The 17,145-nt window shown below is 28.9% G+C and overlaps 1 long non-coding RNA gene across 3 annotated transcripts in view; it reads left to right on the forward strand.

The window, feature by feature from the left end:
* The first annotated feature begins 380 nt into the window (after positions 1-380).
* LOC122270536 (uncharacterized) overlaps positions 381-17,145 on the forward strand; it is a 57,788-nt gene continuing 41,023 nt past the window's right edge. The window contains exons 1-9 of one of the 3 annotated variants that reach the window (XR_011637017.1): positions 381-517; positions 749-890; positions 1,122-1,263; positions 1,495-1,636; positions 1,868-2,009; positions 2,241-2,382; positions 2,614-2,755; positions 2,987-3,128; positions 3,660-4,240. This is a non-coding gene — a long non-coding RNA (uncharacterized lncRNA). The other 2 variants (XR_006225844.2, XR_011637016.1) reach the window with 2 other exon arrangements.

A 17,145-nucleotide genomic window follows, 5' to 3' on the forward strand; every position in this document is an offset into this window, starting at 1 on the left:
TAATTTATTAAACGATTGCTGATTCTTGATTACATTTATTAAAAAATATTAAAATAACTATTTTTTAAGAAACTCTTATGTGATTGACAATAACGGAAGTCCTTTTCGGAATCAGCGTCTAAAATTTATAAAAAAGCTATTAGTTTCATAAAGTCTGACAAAAAGTTTAAAAAATATATAGACTAGGTTTATTGAGTTTAAAGATTTGTAAGAAAAAAAGAAAGAAAATATAATTATCAAACTTTTAAGTACCATAATGATACCAAATGTATAGAAAAATACAAAGTGTTAAAATTGCATATTAAGATCGGAATTATATATTTGAATTTCTGTAAATGTTGTTAATGGTAATACTGACTTCAGTNTTTCTTTTAGATCTAAATACCTGTAAATGGGTGCAAATTTAAAAAGTTACCGTTTTGAAGTGAGTTAGCCGTGTTTGAAAGTTTTTACCTTTAACACAGAAAAAGACACTGGTGTTTCACGCTGTATTTCATAACCGAAAATTATTTTAATGGTAAATATAATATTTTTTCACATCTTTTGACCTTAATTAGTACATATTAATGAAAAAAGCATGAAAAATGTGTTTTTTTAAAATTCTGCATCAAAGGGTAAATCACAATAATTAAAGCCAAAATAGATTGTTTCTGAATTATTATTATTATTTAGATCTAAATAACTGCGGATAGGTGCAAATTTGAAAAGTCATCGTTTTGATGTGAGCCAGCTGTGATGTTTCTTTTAGATCTAAATACCTGTAAATGGGTGCAAATTTAAAAAGTTACCGTTTTGAAGTGAGTTAGCCGTGTTTGAAAGTTTTTACCTTTAACACAGAAAAAGACACTGGTGTTTCACGCTGTATTTCATAACCGAAAATTATTTTAATGGTAAATATAATATTTTTTCACATCTTTTGACCTTAATTAGTACATATTAATGAAAAAAGCATGAAAAATGTGTTTTTTTAAAATTCTGCATCAAAGGGTAAATCACAATAATTAAAGCCAAAATAGATTGTTTCTGAATTATTATTATTATTTAGATCTAAATAACTGCGGATAGGTGCAAATTTGAAAAGTCATCGTTTTGATGTGAGCCAGCTGTGATGTTTCTTTTAGATCTAAATACCTGTAAATGGGTGCAAATTTAAAAAGTTACCGTTTTGAAGTGAGTTAGCCGTGTTTGAAAGTTTTTACCTTTAACACAGAAAAAGACACTGGTGTTTCACGCTGTATTTCATAACCGAAAATTATTTTAATGGTAAATATAATATTTTTTCACATCTTTTGACCTTAATTAGTACATATTAATGAAAAAAGCATGAAAAATGTGTTTTTTTAAAATTCTGCATCAAAGGGTAAATCACAATAATTAAAGCCAAAATAGATTGTTTCTGAATTATTATTATTATTTAGATCTAAATAACTGCGGATAGGTGCAAATTTGAAAAGTCATCGTTTTGATGTGAGCCAGCTGTGATGTTTCTTTTAGATCTAAATACCTGTAAATGGGTGCAAATTTAAAAAGTTACCGTTTTGAAGTGAGTTAGCCGTGTTTGAAAGTTTTTACCTTTAACACAGAAAAAGACACTGGTGTTTCACGCTGTATTTCATAACCGAAAATTATTTTAATGGTAAATATAATATTTTTTCACATCTTTTGACCTTAATTAGTACATATTAATGAAAAAAGCATGAAAAATGTGTTTTTTTAAAATTCTGCATCAAAGGGTAAATCACAATAATTAAAGCCAAAATAGATTGTTTCTGAATTATTATTATTATTTAGATCTAAATAACTGCGGATAGGTGCAAATTTGAAAAGTCATCGTTTTGATGTGAGCCAGCTGTGATGTTTCTTTTAGATCTAAATACCTGTAAATGGGTGCAAATTTAAAAAGTTACCGTTTTGAAGTGAGTTAGCCGTGTTTGAAAGTTTTTACCTTTAACACAGAAAAAGACACTGGTGTTTCACGCTGTATTTCATAACCGAAAATTATTTTAATGGTAAATATAATATTTTTTCACATCTTTTGACCTTAATTAGTACATATTAATGAAAAAAGCATGAAAAATGTGTTTTTTTAAAATTCTGCATCAAAGGGTAAATCACAATAATTAAAGCCAAAATAGATTGTTTCTGAATTATTATTATTATTTAGATCTAAATAACTGCGGATAGGTGCAAATTTGAAAAGTCATCGTTTTGATGTGAGCCAGCTGTGATGTTTCTTTTAGATCTAAATACCTGTAAATGGGTGCAAATTTAAAAAGTTACCGTTTTGAAGTGAGTTAGCCGTGTTTGAAAGTTTTTACCTTTAACACAGAAAAAGACACTGGTGTTTCACGCTGTATTTCATAACCGAAAATTATTTTAATGGTAAATATAATATTTTTTCACATCTTTTGACCTTAATTAGTACATATTAATGAAAAAAGCATGAAAAATGTGTTTTTTTAAAATTCTGCATCAAAGGGTAAATCACAATAATTAAAGCCAAAATAGATTGTTTCTGAATTATTATTATTATTTAGATCTAAATAACTGCGGATAGGTGCAAATTTGAAAAGTCATCGTTTTGATGTGAGCCAGCTGTGATGTTTCTTTTAGATCTAAATACCTGTAAATGGGTGCAAATTTAAAAAGTTACCGTTTTGAAGTGAGTTAGCCGTGTTTGAAAGTTTTTACCTTTAACACAGAAAAAGACACTGGTGTTTCACGCTGTATTTCATAACCGAAAATTATTTTAATGGTAAATATAATATTTTTTCACATCTTTTGACCTTAATTAGTACATATTAATGAAAAAAGCATGAAAAATGTGTTTTTTTAAAATTCTGCATCAAAGGGTAAATCACAATAATTAAAGCCAAAATAGATTGTTTCTGAATTATTATTATTATTTAGATCTAAATAACTGCGGATAGGTGCAAATTTGAAAAGTCATCGTTTTGATGTGAGCCAGCTGTGATGTTTCTTTTAGATCTAAATACCTGTAAATGGGTGCAAATTTAAAAAGTTACCGTTTTGAAGTGAGTTAGCCGTGTTTGAAAGTTTTTACCTTTAACACAGAAAAAGACACTGGTGTTTCACGCTGTATTTCATAACCGAAAATTATTTTAATGGTAAATATAATATTTTTTCACATCTTTTGACCTTAATTAGTACATATTAATGAAAAAAGCATGAAAAATGTGTTTTTTTAAAATTCTGCATCAAAGGGTAAATCACAATAATTAAAGCCAAAATAGATTGTTTCTGAATTATTATTATTATTTAGATCTAAATAACTGCGGATAGGTGCAAATTTGAAAAGTCATCGTTTTGATGTGAGCCAGCTGTGATGTTTCTTTTAGATCTAAATACCTGTAAATGGGTGCAAATTTAAAAAGTTACCGTTTTGAAGTGAGTTTGCCGTGCTCGAAAGTTTTTACCTTTAACACAGAAAAAGACACTGGTTTTTCAAACTGTATTTCAAAACCGAAAATTATTTTAATGGTAAATGTAATATTTTTTCACATTTTTTGACCTTAATTAGTTCAGAATATTGAAAAAAGCATGAAAAATATGTTTTTAAAAAAAAGTCTGCATCAAAGGGTTAAATCACAATAATTAAAGTCGAAATAAATTGTTTCTGAATTTTTGCTTTCTTTTAGATCTAAATAACTGTAAATGGGTGCAAATTTGAAAAGTTATCGTTTTGAAGTGAGCCAACCGTGTTTTGAATACTTTACCTTTTACGCAGAAAAAAGACATCGGTGTTTTATGCCGTATATCATAACCATAAACTGTTAAAATGCTACATATATTTTTCGCTCATTTCGATGTAAATTAACTCATAATAATGAAAATAGTATGAAAAATATGATTAATAAGAATTTTGCGTCAAAAGGTTAAAGCGCAATAATTAAAATCAAAATAAAAAGTTTATAAATTGTTATTTTAATTGATTAAAGGATAAAAAAAAACTGCTATAATTAATTTTATGAAAGATTAATCAGTAAAGTAAGAAATGGGTTTGCTAATTAAACTCTACTCACTTGAGATGTTGCGGAGTTATACATATTCCCACTCACTAAATTAAGTTTGAGTCAACAATAGAACTTTTAAATTAATGTGTCAGAGTTTTTCTCACAATATTCTTAAAATGTGACAATCAAGGAAATGGAATAAAATCTTGTCTGTCTAAAAATCGACACCCGCCCAAATCTCATCCTCCAATAAAACCAAGAAGAAAAAAAAAAAAAAAAAAAAGTGAGAAAAGAAAGCAAAAAAGGGAAAATGGGGGTAAGGGGGAGAGAAGTACGTGAATGAACTAGATCAATAGGGATTAGTATGAATTCTCCCTATTATATGGCACTTTGTTTAAGCATTTTCAGTTCTAGGTGTCAATAAAGCGAGATTTGATTTTCGGCGGATAAACTGATGACGTATAAATGGTAGGGTTTTCTATTGGTGGATATATCGAGCATGCGTGGTTTCTCTGAATTCAGCGGGTAAGGTGCGATTGGTTAATATTAAGTTTTGAATAAATATTTTGATAATAGTATATTATATATGCAATGCTGAATTTAAAATATGACGTGTTCATTAATTTTTAAGGTTTCAAAATTGAAATTTTGAAAATTTTAAGGTATTCTGAATTTATAGTTAATCAGTATGAGGCATTATAAGATTTTAATAATAAAATCAAAGAATATATTTTTTTGTAAAAATATTCTGTCTTACTTTTTAAATATATTTTATTGCATAATTTTATCCAGCAAAAGTAGGCGTTGTTTAATGTTTAAAAGATGAGTAAATTTTTCTTTTCTACTATTTTGATTGAAATATTGTGATCATTAAAATATCCAAATAATTAATTTTAGACATTTATTAGAAAGTACTGCTGAACATTCTAGTAAAATTTATAAAATTAAAAATATGACCTAGTTATCAGATTTTAAGAATATTTTTTCGATAAATTTGCAATTTTATAAATTTTTGGAATTAATGTTGAGTAAATATAAAGCTGTTTAAAATGTCTTCTTATAAAAGTGTTCAAATTTTTTAATGTAAAAAATATTTAAATATTTAATAATTGTGTAATGAAAAAATATGAAATTTTTTTTATTTATTACATAATATTTTTTATCGAATTAAAATAAATAAGACACGATAAACGTATAAATAAATTATTCCGAATATTTCATTTTAAAATTTTCGATCAAAAAAATATGTAGATTTAAATTAAGAATTATGAATTAAATTGTTTTTTTAAAAATCATTTTGTTCTTACTGTTTTCAGGTTGTTTGTTGTTACTAATATGAAAGTACTTTTAAGGGGAATTTTTTCTCAAGTAATGTCATGTTTTACAATGCCAATTATTACTTGGAATTTTTCCTTATTTTTCAGTATCGTATTTTCGTCAGACTTAGTTTAAAATATTATTTTTATTCTTCACTTCATGTTCGTAACAGCCTAATTCCGGCTAGTTTGTTACTAAACCATGAATTCATTCTATTAGCTAATCAAAAGTAAACTTTAAGGGAAACACTATATTCATATTTTTTGTAAGAATGAGTTGAAATTTGCTTTTAAAATTTAATTTATTACTGATTGCTGTAGTTTTCACTCGTAGCAAATTTTTTTTCTTGCACAACTTGCATTATTCTGCTGTGTTTATACATTGTTAGAAATTTCTCTGAAAAAATTGTTAAGTAACAATTTATTATTGTTATTTTATCATATTCAAACAAAACAGTAAAAATAACCATAAATAAGATGGTATTCAAGTTGTAAACTGTGAGAAATGCGTGTTTTCTTTCTATGAACTTGCTTTCACCTAATGCGAATAATCAACCTAATGAAGCCACCTAATCAGCCTAATGGCCCACCTAATAAAGCCACTCATGCAGTTGGGTATACATTATAGCCGAGAGGGCTCTTTTGTCACTCTTATGACAGACAGAAGTCCCAGCGTTGACACAACAATATTTCCTTCATTCCTTTTAACACATGAAGAGTTTCCAGTGCCGTGCACTCCCCAATTTGTGACCCTAGACTATTAAAATACGATGCCTTCATTCACTCATAGATTTCAGCACTACAAGGCAGCTAAAAAAAAGGAAAGGCTAGTATTTCCCACCGCTTACGATAAGTGAAACAACCAGATGAACTAGTTAAACCACATGTCACGGTTGATTTGACGTAACACAACTCAACCACAGCCTGACTTCAATGTCCATTGCCTAACGAAAAGCCTAGTTCAGATGTCCAGTTAAATTTCTTTTCCACTGTTTTGAAACCATGCTAGTTGTAAATGTTTAAAAAACCGTATAGTTCTGTATTCATGTTTTTTTTTTTACCATACTAGTTGAAAACGGTTTTAAAATCATGAAGGTAAAAAAATGTTCTTTTCCATAAACTGTTTACATGACACGTTTACATGACAGCTTAATTGACAGACTTAATTGACAGACATTACGCTTAATTGACAGACTGCTGCCGGTTACATTATTCCTCCAAGGAATTTTCGAAAATTAGTCATAAAAAATCCGCATTAGTCATAAAAATTATTCCATTTCATTCAGAAAAATAATTCCTATGGAAACCTGCGAAGCGTCATATGAACGAAATTTCCTTTGTTAAGTAACTAAAGTACAATTTGGAATATTTTTCTTAATTTATTCATTCATTCATTCATTCGAGAGCTATTTGGCCTAGTAACTATATTTTAAAATTTTGTTATTGTTAGTATTTTCTTAAAAACTTTTTATAAAACTCTTACCATAACTTTAAAAAAGGTTTTAAAAATGTTTAAAACATTTAAATTTATAACAACAACAGAGTATATTAGAGTTCAACAGACTATATTTTAATTGCTACAATGAACCAAAAAATTGCAAAATATTGATTAGTTGCTTTAAAAATAAAGAGATTGAGTTCATATAACTCTCGATAGGTAAATATGGAGGTGGTAGAATTTATTTTTTGTTTGAAAAAGACTCTTTTATTCTCACTTTCACTTTTGTTTTAACTTTTTAAGAATTTAGATTTTGTCAGTATTTTATAAAGAAAACGCACAGCGAGAAAAGATTTAAATTCGCTTTCATTTATATTTATTTTTCAAGAATTTTTATTTATTTGTTTATTCTATATTTTGAAACAGCATCCTGAAATTGGTATTTGTAAATATGTAAGTTTTTTGTAAATATATAATTTTCTTTTTGTTCTTTGTCGATTAGAAAGTTTTCGTACATAATAATTAATTTATATTTCTTAACGTCTGATAGTGATGTTAAAAAATAATTTGGTATTTTTTTAATAAGCCATTCTCATTTATAGAGATGCACATAATGCACATTTATAGAGATGGATGGATCTTAATTTTCAGACAAATTTTCGTGTAATTTAGGTACCGACTCAGAAGATGAGGAAGTAAACTACTTGGAGAATACATCTATGTTGAAAATATTTCGATAATTTATTTTATATGCAATACTTCTTAAAAAAAAAGAAAAGAAAATTTTTATAAGAATGTTTTATTACACCAACAAAAAAATTCTGGTAAAAGTAGCGTTTTGTATGGTCATGACTTTTCTTGTAAAATAAACCATAATTTTGGTTAACTAAACCGAAATATATGGTATTTAAACCATTCATTTGGTAATTTTTCCGTTCATAAGGTGAAGGTTAACCGGAAGCTCTAATTTTCAAAATTATAATTCTTTATATCATACATTTAGTAAAAAAATACGGAACTGAAAAGTTAATTTTACAGAATAAATGGTTTTCATGCCATGCTCCAAGATACCATGACCAAATTTTACTTTATCACATAAACAAAACCATATTTCTCTTTTTTTTTTTTTTTTTTTTTTACAAAATCATTACTAATGGGTTTCGGTAAAAAATAACGAGCTCTTTAGTACTCTCATAGAGTCAAAAACATTGTAAATTTTACCATATTCTCGTAGTTTTGACTTTTTTTTCTCTTAGCTGTAACTTTTTTTCTCAGTGTACTTCGATGGAAGGATGAAACAAGACAACTTTTGAACAAGCATTTTTGAAATCTAAATCGGCAATGCTATTATTCTCCGCACAGTAAGAAATTTTAGTGTATCTGCCAACGAAAAAAATTGTGGCAACTACTTTATACCAATGTTTTGTAGTTAAGCGCCAATGTAGTCAATCCAACCTTTGGATCTAGTGTTTCATTACAATAATGTTCTTTAACATTACCTAGTGCAAAGTGGCACTGACCCTTTTTGTTATTCAGTCACACTAAAATTTAATTACAGTAAGATAATATACACATTAAATTCTGTGAAGTTATTTTTATAATAAATTATAAAGAGTCGCGGTGGCTCAGGGGATAGAGCGCTGCCTTCCAATGAGGTGAACCGGTTTCGAATCTCATCAATGGCTGGTCGATATGAATTCCTCACCCGGCTCGCACCGACCACAGTGTTGACGTAAAATATATTCAGTGGTAGAAGGATCATGGGTAAGAGTCCCCTTGCCGTTAGGCTAACCGTTGGAGGTTTTCGTGCTTTTCTTCTGCATGTAACTCAAACGTGGGTTAGTCCTCCACGAAGTCCACCAAAAAGGTCCAAAATGTTTTTCCTCTCCATGTAACGCGAATACAGGGTTAGTTCCATGAATAAATCCTCCATGAAGGCAAATTCCTCCCAATACTTGATCCAGGAGTTCTGTTGTCTTCTGGATTAAGTTCAAATCTACAAGGCTACGAGGTAAACCGAATCCTATCAATGACTGGTCGATACGAATACCACACCCGGCTCGCACAGACCGCAGTGCTGACGTAAAATGTAATGAGTGTATATGGATCATGGGTTAGAGTCCCCTTGCTATCAGGCTGACTGGGGGAGGCTTTCGTGCTTTTCCTCTCCATGTAACTCAAATGTGGGTTAATCCTACACGAAGTCCACCAAAAAAGCCCTACACGAAAGCAAAATTCTCCCAAAACTTGATCCAGGAGTTCCTTTGTCTTCTGGATTGGGTTCAAAATTACAAGGCTACGGAGTTGAACATTAGTAGTCGTAAACCTGAAATTGAGTTGACTGTTCAACGATGGTTATAAAATAATGAAAAAAAAGATAGAATATAAAGTAAGAAATATTAATTTAGAAAATGTATAAATACACTAATTCTTAAAATTAAATTAGTTTGTAAATCAAATATAAGCGTAGCACAGAGGGAATATTAGAACATATTTGAACTAAGATTAACAAAATAGAAACGAATAGAAATTTTACAGTATAAAATCATTTATGCAATTCTCAGTGATTTGAAAATTAAAATATAATTATTCTATCTGCCAACTAAAGGCATACATGTATATATAAGTGGCAATCTATTGTTTCTGTATAAGAGTACCAGCGTAGAAGACAACAAACTTTCGTCTACTCATTCTGGATTGCAAACTAACTACCGTAGAAATTGAAGCATAGGTGCGCCAACATAGGTGTTGTCGGAAGTAAAAATAATATTTGTTTGATATGAAATCCCGAGAGCTCGTAGTAAACTAATTTAACTGTAAGTGTTTAGATTTACATTGCACTCTTTAAATTACATATGAACGCTGGAATTGCTGTTAACCTGGAGTGAAGTATCCCTTAACACAATATTTCGGGTTGTTCAAGATTATAATTGGAGAGGTATCAAACTGCAGTTTTATAGTGTATCAACAGCAAATTCAGGGAATATTTCCTGAAAATTTAAAACTTTATTAAAATAGTTTTATTAAAATAGTTTGGCAGCCTGCCTGATAATCTTTCAAAATTATCTAGCGCAACATGTAAACGTTAATGGTAACCAAACCAAAAGCACAGCACAACTGTATTTCAATGTATTCTATTTCTTCGTACCCTCCTCCGTTCCTACCAACTTAAATTGTTTTAAATAATATATTTATCATACGCTGGAAATACTTTAATTTCAATTTTGACTACTTTCAAGAGATGTCCATGATACATCAAAGTTTCCTATGTATTGAATTTTTTGAAGTTATTTAAAATCTGCCGGGCAGCTATTAAATCACTCAAACCACCATGAGTTTGGAACATTTCAGTTTAGTAGGCAGCAGATGAATTAAAATTATTTCCATCTCTGCCCTGAAATAAGATAATATGCATCCCATTATGTGCTGTACTTCTTCCTCGCTCACCGCTTGAGCCATAACTTTGAAATCGTATAATATATACTCACAATTGCTCGAAAAAGGTCATCAAAAATTATGGCGTGACAATGTGCGGCACGTCTATGCTTAAAATTCCTACAGCCATTTCAGAAAGGATCAAAAATAAATCTGAATAATTAGTTCTTAACTAAGTTTTTATTTCAATAGAAATACAAAATTACTCGAAATAAATACTTAACAGAGAACTAACTTTACAACAGTACTTAAATTTCATTTAAGACATCCTAACAAAATGAAAAATAATTATGGTGTTGCTTAGTTGTGACAGATGAATAATACCATCCGAATTTTTTATATATATATATATATATATATCATAAAAAGGCATAATGCCTAGAATGTTTCATAATTTCTAATGAAGCTCATTCTTTAAATAGAACTTGCTAATTTTGATTGTAAAAAAACTTGTTTTTATTTAGGCTCGCTCTATTGAAATGATAAAAATAATAATTATTGTATTGTATTATAATTAATAAATATTTGCTGAAATAATGAAAAAAATAGTTACAGCAAACATAATGATTNCTATTAAACTGTTTTATATATATATATATATATATTACAGGTAGTAAAAGATCTAGAAATCGTAGTTTCCGAATTTAATTTAAAAAAAGCAGATAAGGCAAACATAGATTGATTGACTTTTTACTATTTTTTTAATAGTTTCATTTATATATTTTTTAAGGTCCTTGTCTCAATGAATCCAGCTCTTATCCAACCTCAAGTGATAAAAATACCCTGTGTCTTAATCAGTATAATCAGACTGAAACATTTCTTATAAAATCTTAACCTTTAAAAAAAAAATAACACAAAAATCTTTTCCCAGGAGCAGCATAGCCTCTAACAGCGCAATGCAGGTGGGCCATTGAAGTACAACGAAATCTTGAAGTTTCGGTGGCACTAAAGAGGCTTTGATTGTTCAAGTGGCGAATTTTTGTGGTGTACTTACCTTTCTGATCTTCTCTACTCGTATGCTTCTTATTTGAGGTGCAATATTCCACTTAAAATGTTTACTTGCGAGTCAATACAGCTGTGAAACTGTTACCGAGTAGCAGTTACTCTAGTTTATTTAGACTAAAGCACACAGCAGTCAAATAGCAATACTGATAAGGGGCACATTTGGGGAGACTTATACACTTTTTGTTCATTTTTTATTTTACTTAAACTGCAGTTTGTTTGCATATGAATTGAAGAAGGCAATATCGGAGCCATCAATTTAACAATGCTACAAATTACATCCATTAAAATTGCTTCCATTCAGAATAAGGAATACATACGGAATACGACTGATGCATACAGTTCGATAAAATAATTCTGACGCGTACAACTTTAAGCCCGGACCTTCCTGAATTTAAGACAGGAGCCACCTATTTAATGATGCGACAATCTAGATAGCATTGTGTGATTGATTTCAAAGAAGCAGTAACTTTTAAATGTAGAAGAGCTGCTGTGGCTCAGGGGCTAGAACGTTCGCTTCCTAATGAGGTGTGCAGGTTCGAATCCAAGCGGTGGCTGATTGATACGAATTCTGCGCCAGCTCGCACCGACCACAGTGCTGTTGCAAAATATCCTCAGTGATAGACGGAGTCCCCTTTCCGTCCGGCTGAACGTGGGAGGTTTTGTGATTTTCCTCTCCATGTAACGCAAATGCGCTTAGTTCCGTAAAGAAGTTCTCGACCAAGGCTAGTTTATCCCTTTCATTTTTATTATGAGACTGACGCGCTGCCTACTGCGCTACCGAGGATTTTGGGAGTTTCTTTGTCATCGGGGTTCGGCTCAAAATTACAAAGCTATGGATTTGAATATTGAGAGTCGTAAGCTCAGAATTGGATAGATGTGTTCAACGCCGATAATAAAATTAAATATCCTTTATCACAAAACCTCAGCAAGCTTTATAAATGATTACCAGATAAAGCATGCACTCTTGAAATTTTTTTAAATTTAACTGGGCTAGTTAAGCTTAGTTTGCATTAAGCTTAAGGTGCATTAAGGTTCCACATTAAGGTTTGAATTAAAGTGCTACATTCTGCAAAATATGGTCCCAATAGTTTGCTCAGAAGAGCGTTTAAATAGTCTTACTGTGAATTTTACTTTTTTGCGTATTTCGGCATGCCACGAAAACTGTTTCTAAGCAATCAAAGCATTTTTACATGCAAATATAGATTTGTTTTCATTGCTCACAAGGACAATTATTTTCAATTATTTAAAAAAAATTTTTAAAATTTTAATTTGTAACCATGGAAAGAATTTTGAGTTGATGGTACGAAGTTTTACAATATTTTAAAAAATGTAATTTTAAATAGATAAGTTCAAAATTTGAACACATTTGGTGAAATAGTTCTTGAGAAACTAGATTTGAATCACTTTTTTTAAAAATTTGATAAATCAGACTTTTCTATCAATTTCGTTCAAATTTTGTCGCTTAAATTGCATTATTTGAAACGATGCGTATAACTTGCAAATAACATTTTTTCGACCATTAAGAAATAAAATAATAAAAAATAATAAATACTGAAAAATATGTTTACACGGAAATATGTTTCGTTTAAATAATTTTATAACAGAGTGCAAACATTTTGATTCGTTTAAAAAGTTCACGAGATATAGCGAAACATGCAAAAAGGGAAATCAAAGGAAAGGGAAAGGGAATATTTGACTAGTGCTGAAACATTTTGAGCTAGTTTCTAAATTGTGCTAATTATAAATTTAGAATTGTTGTACTATTAGCTTTCGAAAAATACTTTACTTTTGTTTGTGTTCTAATTATTTACTAAGTTATAGCAGTTTTTACGCAAGGTGATAACAGTGGATATACTTACGATTTCAAGTGTGTTTATTTCAAAATCAGATTTTTTCACATTTTACATCACCTTAAATACGATATCTCCTTCTATCGATATCTGTTTTTAAAATAATTGTCTACAATTTTTCATGAGTGCTTATAACACATGTACAGTCCGCAAAAAAAAAAACGAATCACCCTGAATAACTTTCGTTCTAATGATCGGATTTTCACGAACTAAGTGTCAATCTTAATGGTTCCTGGGGGTGACCTCAAATATGCTAATTAATTAGTGCTAACTATTAATTAAGTTACGAAATCAGACACAAAAACGTACTTTCTCTGAATAAACATATATTTTTTTTTACATATTTGGAATCTAGACACTTGAATTAGGGGGGGTAGACAAAATTTTAAAACAATTGGGTCGTAAATTGGGTTGCAATAAAGGTTTATATATTTGGCGATAGTCCAGAAAACCGCCAAAAAAAGTCGCCTGCGCAAATAAATATTTTAAGATAACCCTTGACTGATTCAAAAGAGAAACGCTTAATTTTACTAGGTTGCTAGGCAACCAATTTCTGACTGTAAAAAAATTGAAATAATGTTTTGTGATTGCTCTGAGAGGTTTAATTAATAGTTAATAGAAAACACCTCGAAGTTTCTAGGCAATAGACAATTTTTAAGTTCATTTATGTCCAAAAAGCAAAAAAAATAAATAAATAAATAAAATAAAAAATTATTTTAATCTCTTTTGAAAAGAAAATTTGAATCGATTTATAAGTTTTCAGAATTTAAATACATGAACTTTTTATCTGATATTATTTAGATTATGCTATTTTTGCTATGTTTATTCGAGGATTTCATACTAAAATCAAATTAACATAACTTATAATAGCTATATACAAAATTTTAGGGATAATGATTTTTACAGCTTTAATCGAGTCTTCTAGGCATGAAAGTTTGAAGGAAAAAAAAGTGCATGAAAAATAAAATGTAGATTGTATAGTAATTCTAATGCACATTCACAAGGTTTTCTGTAATTTACGATTTCTTTTTTCTATAACTCAATGAATTGCTGAATGTTTAGTGGCATTTTAAAAACATTGAAATATGTTATGTTTAAGAATAAGATATAGAAATAATATGTTGCATATTGTATGATTCATTGTTTAAAAAATTGCTTCATTTTGCTAGATATTTACGTTACATGGTTTTCTTTGGATAAAGATGATTAGCAAATAGCATCCACATGTTTCGATACATTCTGAAACTTACGTTCGCAAATTCACCATAAAATGTCGCACAGCATATTCTTCAATTACGATAAGCTACATTTACCACCAAATACTGCTACTATGATTATTTTTGTTTTCTTATATATATATATATATCTGATATGATACTCTCTTTTTAAACAGAGCTCGTAAGGCCCTTAAGATACTGAAATGGGGGCACGAAAACTTAAAAGATTTTTTTTTCCTAATGCCCGCCTGTGTTAACATCCGTCAATTCAGGCATCTACAGGGCGACAGATATCTGTGTGGCCTAAGGATTCCTAACGAGCATCAAACATTCTCAAAATTAAGTGTTCATTCACTGGAAAATTTAGTGTTTATTCAATTTAAGAACTGTTCCTTCACTTGGTTATCTTACTACTTATTATTTAAACCACCAAAAGCTTAAAACAATATTATGTAAGTTATCTAAATTTTTTTTACATAATTTGCATTTAATAACAAATATGTCGACATGCATTTAATAACAAATACGTCATTTAGCTAAAATTACAAATTTTGAAATTTTTATGATTTTTTTTTAAAGACAAGCTAAGCTTAAGTATTCCTTCACTGGTTAGTTTACCCTATAAGATTTTGAGAAATTTGCGATGTTGTGAGAGATGCTTAAAAATGTTGACTGCGTATTTTTATTAATATTTATAAAATATATATTCAAGAAATTGATGAATATTTTATTCCAAATTTATTCATTCGTATGTATATTATTGAAATTTTATCAGTTATTGAGAAAAAAAAAATAAAAAAAAATCACATTAAAGAAGCACAATCTGTTGTATAATCATATTCTATCAGAAGCATGCTTTTATAAAACTCCACATTCTCTGAATAAAATGTATTTTATTCAATAAAATGTTTTATTCAAATTTCTTTACTAAATTGCAAATAGAATTTTAGACGACTAAAGAAGAAACATCGTATTTTATAGCTTAAAAAAATAAAAATGAAAAGATAAGCAAACGATTATTAGCGAAAAAAATATGAATGAAATTTTATGCTAAGCGCGCGAAGTCAAGTTCCTCGCAAGTTTATCACATTTTAATATTAATCGCTCCATTTAATCATTTCTTCATTGTCGCCAAATTATTTTTTTAAAAATAATTAATTTTAATTTTTCTCAGCTTCTAATAAATAAAAACAGTTGAAACTTTAGATTTTTCAATTGAAAAATATGTAGATTAATATGGTATAAAAAAATTCATACCTTATAATTCAAAAATTTTTCATCCTTAATTTAATTAAATAATAAAAAATAATTAACAATTATTAAAAATTATTTTTTTCGTGAAATTATCTTTGGGTAAATGAGTTTTATGACTGGGTGAAATTTTCTTCGAATTGCTTTATTAGTTTTTAAAATATGACTAAAAACGTAAAAAGTGAAATTAACATTAAGGGGTACGAACTTTGGATCGCTCTCCTGACCAAACTATGGGGACCATATTTCCCAGATTGCGGCTACCCCCTATATTTTGAAGGTTAAGAATCCAAATATGTAAGAAAAAATATATGTTTATTCAGAGAAAGTACGTTTTTGTGTCTGATTTCGTAACTTAATTAATAGTTAGCACTAATTAATTAGCATATTTGAGGTCACCCCCAGGAACCATTAAGATTGACACTTAGTTCGTGAAAATCCGATCATTAGAACGAAAGTTATTCAGGGTGATTCGTTTTTTTTTTGCGGACTGTACAACTTTAACACTCACACTACAGACGAAGAGAAAAAAGTAAAATTTCATTTTTAATGCTTTTTTTCTTCTTCGTGGAAGTGAAACACGAGAGCACTAATTTTTAAAAATTTGCTCTTTTAGCTTTGATCCCTAACTCAATAGTATGTGCATTTATAATAACACTCGGTATTATATGCACTTAAGATAATAGTTCAAAACATAGTTGATAGTCTTTTAAAGAAAAGCCTCAAAGGAGGTTTTGCTTTAGGCGATAGAAATTTATTTCAAAGGGCTTAGCGCATATGAAAAAAGGCCTTATTTTGACCTAAAAAGGACCATTTAAAAAATATTATTTATAATTATTTGTTTGCTAGTTCAATAATTTTTAATACAAAATAAAACAAATAAACTAGTTTTTGAAAGTTTTATATTAATATTTAAAAACAAATTGTCGCAACTAGTCGGATACCTTTATCCATAATATAATATTGATAACGAAATGTTGGAATCATCTTGGATTTTCAAGAATTGCATTTCATAAAATGTTCAATGATTGTAAATAACTAATACCTTTATAAAATATTAAAAATTAGAGATCCTCATTTTCATGCCATTAGTAAAAGTTATTGTGCAGCTTATCTACAAACTTTAACATTTCTACAAACTTTAAATATGCCAATTCTAGTAGATAGGAATAAAAGTAGAAAAAAATTTCTCCTCAGCATGCACTATGTAAAGGAAAAAGCTTTTGTAGCTCTTTTTTTAAATATATTTTAACAATCGTCTCATGAAGTTTTATTTTGTTACCTTCCAAAGGTCAATTGGGCAAAGCGATTTTTATTTCGATAAGCATTAAAATATATATATATGAATAATTTCTTGGAAAGATTCTTTTCTTAGTACGTACGACAAAATAATCGCCAAGTTTTGGGAATTTCCGTAAAATGGCTCCCGAAAAATGAAAACATCACAGAATTAACTCGTAGGCATTCCTCTACATGTTTTTTTAAAAAAAATTCAAGTTTTAAGTGATTAAGATAAAAAATATTTTCAAGTTTAATATTAAAATGATTCCCTGGTGGTATATACATGTACCGTTACAGAGATAACCCAGTTTAAATTTTAACTGACAAAATTTTCATTTTTAAAAGCTTAAGTGCAAAACTACTTACTTATTAATTTTA

The sequence above is a fragment of the Parasteatoda tepidariorum genome, chromosome 6 (assembly GCF_043381705.1).
Source record: "Parasteatoda tepidariorum isolate YZ-2023 chromosome 6, CAS_Ptep_4.0, whole genome shotgun sequence".
In the NCBI taxonomy this organism is placed as follows: domain Eukaryota; kingdom Metazoa; phylum Arthropoda; class Arachnida; order Araneae; family Theridiidae; genus Parasteatoda; species Parasteatoda tepidariorum.